Source organism: Phallusia mammillata, chromosome 3 (assembly GCF_965637545.1).
Source record: "Phallusia mammillata chromosome 3, kaPhaMamm4.hap1.1, whole genome shotgun sequence".
NCBI classification, from domain to species: Eukaryota; Metazoa; Chordata; class Ascidiacea; order Phlebobranchia; family Ascidiidae; genus Phallusia; species Phallusia mammillata.
The window spans coordinates 10,005,016-10,015,067 of NC_137254.1; positions in this window are offsets into that span (position 1 = coordinate 10,005,016).

The following is a 10,052-nucleotide window of genomic DNA, read 5'->3' on the forward strand; positions in this document are numbered from 1 at the left end:
CCTGCTACTTAAAGTTGAATTATATATGAATAATATTGTATTATAACGTTGTCGTATAATACAACACTATACATACGCAAAAAAAATCCAAGGCCAAGTAAAAAACGTGAGTAGCAGACATGCAGTAATTTTACCAAGGTATTTTGTTTGAAACATTGCTGGGTTTTGCAAGGTTTTGTTTAAACTGCCATGTCCGTAATAGCCAGGCTCCATTCCCGAAATTTCAACAAAATAATCCAGGCTTTGTGGTTTCCTGGGGCCCCAACCCTAGTTGGGCAACGAAAGTTATTAGGGCAACTGCCATGTGATCAGTCCAGGCTTCAATATGCTTTTGTATTAAGCACAGTAGGTCAGAGTTATTACAAGTGTTATATCGACGCAAGCTGGTATTTCCGGCATTCTAAGAGCGACAAGGCGCTTGTGCAGCATAGCGCAGTGAAATAAGCGATATCCATCTTTGTGCTTGGAATCGACCAGATATGCTATGTGTAGTAAACTTTACCTACGCCTTGTCGCATGAGCATGCCTCAAACACCCGCTTATTCGGTACAACGCATTTTGCAGGTCTGGCGTGCTACGAACGTGGCTCCATGGGCAGGTTATCATTTTTAGTTCAATATTTATGTTATTACCCTTAAAGAGACTTGTAATTCAAAGTAGAATCTTTTTGTTAATCAACGGATTGTCAACTACTTTTTTCCACACATACGCTACAACTACATTAGTACCAACATCTACACCTAATTTAGTAAAATTCCAAATGAGCGGATTGATGTGAATGACTTTCCACAAAACGGTGGTCGAGACACCAACCGATCTATCATTCTTCACTACTAATCTGAAAATATATTAAACGATATAAAGCGCAAGTGTTAAGATAGATTTGCAGAACAAGGACAAAAACTAATGCATTTTGATTTAAAGTATTGAAAACATTTGGATATGTGGGACAAACCTTGCTTGGAGCATTACTTTATTTATTTTGTTTCTTGTTTGTGTATGCCTGGGTCTTTGAAAACAAGCCTACAATAAGGTTTTATTCTGCATGCTTGCTAAGAAAAAGTACACCGTTTTCTGAAAAAAATATGGTTTTAGATTATCACATGGGATCATTAGGAACTTAATGGATGATTAAGTTTGGCACGGACAAAATTAGGTCAGAAACCTCAAGTTGTGAGTTATTCCAACTGTTGCCGCAGCGGCCGGCCATTGTGTTCGGGCATGCCAGGGTCTTGGTAAATAGTCTACAATAAGGTTTTATCCTGCACACTTGCTAAGAAATAGTAGCGATGAGTGCGCTGTGCATTTTATAAGCAATACCACCATGTAGTCATGAATCCGTCTAATGGCTATGTGTGAAAATAAACAATTAAATGTAAAGAGCTTTGAAAGGAAGTCCTAGAAAATGTTGATGCTGTGTTGAAACTTAAATAATCGCCAGGATACATAATTGGTAATGGAAAATATAATTTGCACAGTAAAGTAAATTTGATTTAAATTAGTCGGTAAAAAAGATTAAAAGTTCGTCACGAAATAATTTATTTGGTCCAAATAATACTTCATCGAACAAACATGAAATAAATAAAAAATGCAAGGAATGAAATTTTGCCCAACTATTATCAGGCGCATCAATTATTCCTCTAAAATAAAAGGAAAAAGATACATTAAGACTCTGTACGTGCAGGTCGAACATTAGAAGAGCTGATAAAAATTTACAAGCAATACATGGCGTCTGTGGGTACGGTGGAGATAGGAAATTTGGCTTGAAACGCAAAAAACGTTTCGAAATCGTTTCGACAAAACGAAATTCGTTTCGGCAAAACGAATTTTGTTTCCAACGTAAAAAATTGTTTCCGAGCAAAATTTGTTTCGAACTGAAAAAAAAAACTTTAACAATATTTCAGAAAATTGTTTGCATTTTGTAACAATTTTGTTTCGAACTTTTTAGTCCACTAGATGGAGATAAAGAGCCATTTATTTTCAAAATCGATAAAAATGGCGACACAGAGTGCTTTGTTCAAAAAATCATTTCCTTTTAAAAATTACAGGAAACAAATTTGTTTCAAAAAATGTTTCAAGAAACAAATTTGTTTCAAAAAATGTTTCAAGAAACAAATTTGTTTCAAAAAATGTTTCAAGAAACAAATTTGTTTCAAAAATTGTTACAGGAAACAAATTTGTTTCAAAAATTGTTACAGGAAACAAATTTGTTTCAAAAATTGTTACAGGAAACAAATTTGTTTCAAAAAATGTTACAGGAAACAAATTTGTTTCAAAAAATGATACAGGAAACAAATCTGTTTCAAAAATTGTTACAGGAAACAAATTTGTTTCAAAAAATGTTACAGGAATCAAATTTGTTTCAAAAAATGTTACAGGAAACAAATTTGTTTTAAAAAATGTAATTTGTTAAAATTTGTTTCCTGTAACAATTTTTGAAACATATTTGTTTCCTGTAACAATTTTTGAAACAAATTTGTTTCCTGTAACAATTTTTGAGACAAATTTGTTTCCTGTAACAATTTTTGACGCAAATTTGTTTCCTGTAACAATTTTTGACGCAAATTTGTTTCCTGTAACAATTTTTGTTGTGCAACTATTTTAAAAACCTGTCATGCTTTTCCCTAAGAACTTATCAAGTCTGATCATGAAACTAAAATACTGAACTGGACTCACTGTTTGTTTGGTATGTTTCTATCAAACCAAAAATTAATATGACTTCAATAATAATTTTTTGAAACAAATTTGTTTCCTGTAACAATTTTTGAAACAAATTTGTTTCCTGTAACAATTTTTGAAACAAATTTGTTTCCTGTAACAATTTTTGAAACAAATTTGTTTCCTGTAATAATTTTTTGAAACAAATTTTTTTCCTGTAACGATTTTTGTTGTGCAACTATTTTAAAAACCTGTCATGCTATTCCCTGTAAACTTATCAAATTTGATCTTGAAAGACAAATTTGTTTAAAAAAATGTTTCAAGAAACAAATTTGTTTCAAAAATTGTTACAGGAAACAATTTTGTTTCAAAAATTGTTACAGGAAACAAATTTGTTTCAAAAATTGTTACAGGAAACAAATTTGTTTCAAAAGTTGTTACAGGAATCAAATTTGTTTCAAAAATTGTTACAGGAAACAAATTTGTTTCAAAAATTGTTACAGGAAACAATTTTGTTTCAAAAAATTATTATTGAAGTCACATTGATTTCCGGTTTAAAAAAAAATACCAAACAAGCAGTGAGTCAAGTTCAGTATCTTAGTTTCAAGATCAGATTTGATAAGTTCTTAGGGGAAAAGCATGACAGGTTATTAAAATATTTGCACAACAAAAATTGTAACAGGAAACAAATTTGTTTCAAAAATTGTTACAGGAAACAAATTTGTTTTAAAAATTGTTACAGGAAACAAATTTGTTTCAAAAATTGTTACAGGAAACAAATTTGTTTCAAAAATTGTTACAGGAAACAAATTTGTTTCAAAAATTGTTACAGGAAACAAATTTGTTTCAAAAATTGTTACAGGAAACAAATTTGTTTCAAAAATTATTACAGGAAACAAATTTGTTTCAAAAAATTGTTATTAAAGTCACATTAATTTCCGGTTTGAAAAAAAATATCAAACAAGCAGTGAGTCAAGTTCAGTATCTTAGTTTCAAGATCAGATTTGATCAGTTCTTAGGGGAAAAGCATGACAGGTTATTAAAATAAGTGCACAACAAAAATTGTAACAGAAAACAAATTTGTTTCAAAAATTGTTACAGGAAACAAATTTGTTTCAAAAATTGTTACAGGAAACAAATTTGTTTCAAAAATTGTTACAGGAAACAAATTTGTTTCAAAAATTGTTACAGGAAACAAATTTGTTTCAAAAATTGTTACAGGAAACAAATTTGTTTCAAAAATTGTTACAGGAAACAAATTTGTTTCAAAAATTGTTACAGGAAACAAATTTGTTTCAAAAAATTGTTATTAAAGTCACATTAATTTCCGGTTTGAAAAAAAAATATCAAACAAGCAGTGAGTCAAGTTCAGTATCTTAGTTTCAAGATCAGATTTGATAAGTTCTTAGGGGAAAAGCATGACAGGTTATTAAAATAATTGCACAACAAAAATTGTAACAGGAAACAAATTTGTTTCAAAAATTGTTACAGGAAACAAATTTGTTTCAAAAATTGTTACAGGAAACAAATTTGTTTTAAAAATTGTTACAGGAAACAAATTTGCTTCAAAAAATTAATATTAAAGTCACATTAATTTCCGTTTTAAAAAAAAATACCAAAGAAGCAGTGAGTCAAGTTCAGTATCTTAGTTTCAATATCCGATTTTATAAGTTCTTAGGGGAAAAACATGACAGGTTATTAAAATAATTGCAAAACAAAAATTGTAACAGGAAACAAATTTGTTTCAAAAATTGTTACAGGAAACAAATTTGTTTCAAAACTTATTACAGGAAACAAATTTGTTCCAAAAATTGTTACAGGAAACAAATTTGTTTCAAAAATTGTTGCAGGAAACAAATTTGTTTCAAAAATTGTTACAGGAAACAAATTTGTTCAAAAAAACTATTATTAGAGAAACATTAATGTGTTGCAAATCAAATTCAGCTGTTTCTGGTTGCAAATCCAAGTTGGCTCTTGAAAACCGTTTTATTTTAAACCAGTTCGTTCGTGTTTTAGAGCCAGTAAAGTATGCTAAGGGCGACCTACTTCTATGGCGTTAGCGGTCGTGCCCACGAAAATAACTATCATGTTCGCTTGTCACTTCGGTTTCGCTAACCTGAAAAAGCTGAAACTTGGCCAGCTGTTTCTGCTTGCAAATCCAAGTTGGCTCGTGAAAACCGTTTAATTTTAAACCAGTTCGTTCGTGTTTTAGAGCCACTAAGATATGCTAAGGGCGACCTACTTCTATTGCATAGGGGCGTGCCAACGAAAATAACTATCATGTTCGCTTGTCATTTCGGTTTCGCTAACCTGAACAAACTGAAACTTTGCATGCTGTTTCTGCTTGCAAATCCAAGTTGGCTCGTGAAAACCGTTTAATTTTAAACCAGTTCCTTCGTGTTTTAGAGCCAGTAAAGTATGCTAAGGGCGACCTACTTATATCGCGTTAGCGGTCGTGCCCACGAAAATAACTATCATGTTCGCTTGTCACTTCGGTTTCGCTAACCTGAACAAACTGAAACTTGGCTAGCTGTTTCTGCTTGCAAATCCAAGTTGGCTCGTGAAAACCGTTTAATTTTAAACCAGTTCGTTCGTGTTTTAGAGCCAGTAAGGTATGCTAAGGGCGACCTACTTATATCGCGTTAGCGGTCGTGCCCACGAAAATAACTATCATGTTCGCTTGTCATTTCGGTTTCGCTAACCTGAACAAACTGAAACTTTGCCAGATGTTTCTGCTTGCAAATCCAAGTTGGCTCGTGAAAACCGTTTAATTTTAAACCAGTTCCTTCGTGTTTTAGAGCCAGTAAAGTATACTAAGGGCGACCTACTTATATCGCGTTAGCGGTCGTGCCCACGAAAATAACTATCATGTTCGCTTGTCACTTCGGTTTCGCTAACCTGAACAAACTGAAACTTTGCATGCTGTTTCTGGTTGCAAATCCAAGTTGGCTCGTGAAAACCGTTTAATTTTAAACCAGTTCGTTCGTGTTTTAGAGCCAGTAAGGTATGCTAAGGGCGACCTACTTATATCGCGTTAGCGGTCGTGCCCACGAAAATAACTATCATGTTCGCTTGTCATTTCGGTTTCGCTAACCTGAAAAAACTGAAACTTGGCCAGCTGTTTCTGCTTGCAAATCCAAGTTGGCTCGTGAAAACCGTTTAATTTAAACATGTTCGTTCGTGTTTTAGAGCCAGTAAGGTATGCTAAGGGCGACCTAATTCTATTGCGTTTGGGGCGTGCCAACGAAAATAACTATCATGTTCGCTTGTCACTTCGGTTTCGCTAACCTGAACAAACTGAAACTTGGCCAGCTGTTTCTGCTTGCAAATCCAAGTTGGCTCGTGAAAACCGTTTAATTTTAAACCAGTTTGTTCGTGTTTTAGAGCCAGTAAGGTATGCTAAGGGCGACCTAATTCTATTGCGTTTGGAGCGTGCCAACGAAAATAACTATCATGTTCGCTTGTCACTTCGGTTTCGCTAACCTGAACAAACTGAAACTTTGCATGCTGTTTCTGGTTGCAAATCCAAGTTGGCTCGTGAAAACCGTTTAATTTAAACATGTTCGTTCGTGTTTTAGAGCCAGTAAGGTATGCTAAGGGCGACCTAATTCTATTGCGTTTGGGGCGTGCCCACGAAAATAACTATCATGTTCGCTTGTCATTTCGGTTTCGCTAACCTGAAAAAACTGAAACTTGGCCAGCTGTTTCTGCTTGCAAATCCAAGTTGGCTCGTGAAAACCGTTTAATTTTAAACCAGTTTGTTCGTGTTTTAGAGCCAGTAAGGTATGCTAAGGGCGACCTAATTCTATTGCGTTTGGAGCGTGCCAACGAAAATAACTATCATGTTCGCTTGTCATTTCGGTTTCGCTAACCTGAACAAACTGAAACTTTGCATGCTGTTTCTGCTTGCAAATCCAAGTTGGCTCGTGAAAACCGTTTAATTTCAAACCAGTTCCTTCGTGTTTTAGATTCTCTAAGATATGCTAAGGGCGACCTACTTCTATTGCATTAGGGGTCGTGCCCGCGAAAATAACTATCATGTTCGCTTGTCATTTCGGTTTCGCTAACCTGAACAAACTGAAATTTTGCATGCTGTTTCTGGTTGCAAATCCAAGTTGGCTCGTGAAAACCGTTTAATTTAAACATGTTCGTTCGTGTTTTAGAGCCAGTAAGGTATGCTAAGGGCGACCTAATTCTATTGCGTTTGGGGCGTGCCAACGAAAATAACTATCATGTTCGCTTGTCACTTCGGTTTCGCTAACCTGAACAAACTGAAACTTTGCATGCTGTTTCTGGTTGCAAATCCAAGTTGGCTCGTGAAAACCGTTTAATTTAAACATGTTCGTTCGTGTTTTAGAGCCAGTAAGGTATGCTAAGGGCGACCTAATTCTATTGCGTTTGGGGCGTGCCAACGAAAATAACTATCATGTTCGCTTGTCACTTCGGTTTCGCTAACCTGAACAAACTGGAACTTTGCCAGATGTTTCTGCTTGCAAATCCAAGTTGGTTCGTGAAAACCGTTTAATTTTAAACCAGTTCGTTCGTGTTTTAGAGCCAGTAAGGTATGCTAAGGGCGACCTACTTATATCGCGTTAGCGGTCGTGCCCACGAAAATAACTATTATGTTCGCTTGTCATTTCGGTTTCACTAACATGAACAAACTGGAACTTTGCAAGCTATGTCTGACTCCAATTCCAAATTGGATCGTGAAAACCGTTTCAGTTCGTTTGCGTTTTGGAGTCAATAAGGTATATTCAGAGCTACTTCGTGCCCTCGAAAATAAGAATGAATTTCGCTTTTTATATCCGTTTTGCAAAACTAAACAAACTGAAACTTTGCAAGCTACGTCTGACTGAGATTCCAAGTTGGATCGTGGAAAACGTTTAACTGTATCTGTGTTCGTTCGTGTTTTAAAGCCAATAAGGTAGTGGCACCAACCTTTTTTATTACTTCTTAAAATTGGGTTGTTGTGAATCAATGCATACGTTTTGTAAAAGTTCACGAAAATTTATAGTGCGTATAATCCTTGACGGACTAAAAAGGCAGGGTTTATGAGGTCCATTGGCTACAACAATTTCTAGTTCACTAACCGCTGTTTGTTACCGCGCCTATGGCGTAACAGTCAATTGTTATGATTGTGGCGCAATGCATCTACTGAAGCGACCTACTTCGTTAGCGGTTGTGCCCACGAAAATAAGTATGATGGTCGCTTGTCATTTCTGTTTCGCTTAACTGAACTTTGCAAGCTGTTTCTGATTGCAATTCCAAGTTGATTTGTGAAAAACGTTTAATTTTATCTCTGTTTGTTCATATTTTAGAGACGACGTTGTGGTACCCGTTCAAAGACAACTTTAATCAATGAAAACTCAATTTATCGTCAGCAATCAAAGTGCATATTGTTTGCTATCTTGAACTAATAAAACCAGTAGCACATCCACGTGGACAATCAATAACAAATTTCGTTGTTTGGAACAAATTTGCACGTCCCACAAACTTCGTATTTCACCGTTAAGAAAATTTGTTACCATTTTAAAAATTCGTTTCCTGCCGTTACATAGGCAACGCCAGGTATGACCGCTTTGAAATGATTTTATGTGCTGTCGACACAGCTAAATTATACAGGCACTAAATCACAATTGAACGACTTAACGTAAATGCAAACTATTTTTACAGGTCTACTATAAAATGTAAGTAGTAAACACAACAAAATATCGTTTCAATGTGATCAAAATTTAGAAAATGTAAGGCGCACATCATTAGCGAACTTAATGCGTTGAACCTTTGCATTTGCCTTAAGCCAGGGGTGTGCAACAGGCGGCCCGTGGGCCACAATCCGGCCCGTGAAGCTATTTAGTGTGGCCCTCACCAACACACTGATTCAGAGAAATAATGCAAGTCTTGTATATAGGAATTCAGCAAAATTTTCCGCTTGTTTTTAATAAATGTTTTAAGTTGCTATACTATACGTAGCAAATATAAGTTAAACCAGCGTTTACTATCAGGTGGGCCATACAGCAGCTTGAAGGTACTTCCGACTGTGACGTAACAATTCCCTTCGTCTTGTAAACAATTACTTTGTTGTGAAAGCCAGTGTGGCGGCGAAACAGTATTTTTGAGAAAACAAATGTATTGATGCTTTAGAACAAGGGTGTCCAACGCGTACACACCGCCGTGCCAATTTTGGCTTTAAAATATACTCGCGTATCAACGTTTGGTACGTTTTCCAAACCATGTCTTAAACGTCTTAACGGTACGGGCTCAATCCGAATATTTGGCCAATATGTAGAACCCTATTAAATGATTAGAAAAAAATTATGTCGTCAAATGCGAGTAAACTTGTTTATGGTACTCCAGAAACCTTTTATTCTGTTTATACAACACAAAATACAAATGGTTTGCAACGGGGCATAAGTTTTGTCAAAAAACGAACAATTTCACGAACAAATTAGTGGGTTGTGTAATTTTACTACTGATAATCTTTACTGAAGTTAGAATAAAGGCCATGAAAAATCAATAGAAACAAATTTAATTGCGTGACAAATCCTTATGTTTACCATGTAAATGTGCAAAACTTGTGTGCCATTTTCAAATGCTCTGCGTGCCACGTGTTGGACACCCCTGCTTTAGAAGAATTTTAAATTTATTGTGTACATGACAAAAATTGTATGGCCCTCGCTTGATGTTCGAAATTGGTTATATGACCCACCAACGAAAAATGTTGCATATCCCTGCATGGGCGTCCGCAGCGGGGGCGCGTGCCCCCCCCCCCCCCCCCCCCCCTGGAAAAAAGAAAAACGCAAACGGTCGCAAAATCCGCATCTTTAAACAAAACCCAATAAACATTCACACAGTGTTATACAAAAACTATTCCTGGAACGTAAACTGAAGACCCCGTTAACACCCAATACCACCTGTAACTGCAACAGAATAGGATGAGGTTTTACAACAAACTAAATGAATCGAACATTATTACTTAACAATAGTCCGGTAACAAGCATATTATTACGTCATTGATGGATGTGTCAAAAAGCCATTATGTGATACCTTCACTGTATCTGTTGTTACATCTGATAAGGTTCGTGTATGTAAATCCTACTTCCGTTAAAAATCGTTTGCCAACCTACCACATATTTCAGTAATAGTTGATATTGTCTTTATTGCACTACTTTGCTACATTGGGATTGGTAAGAATGAGTATTTTTGTTCTGAAATACAAATACCGTTTATCGAACGGCGATGTGACGATAGTTTGCCCTCCCCTGTATTTTTTCCTGCGAACGCCCATGCATCCCTGCCTTAAACCGTTTGTGATCTGGAGCCTGTATAAGCTGCTTGTGTCCACATAAAATCATTTTTAAGGAAATGCACATGAAACCACTTTTAAGCGGTCATGC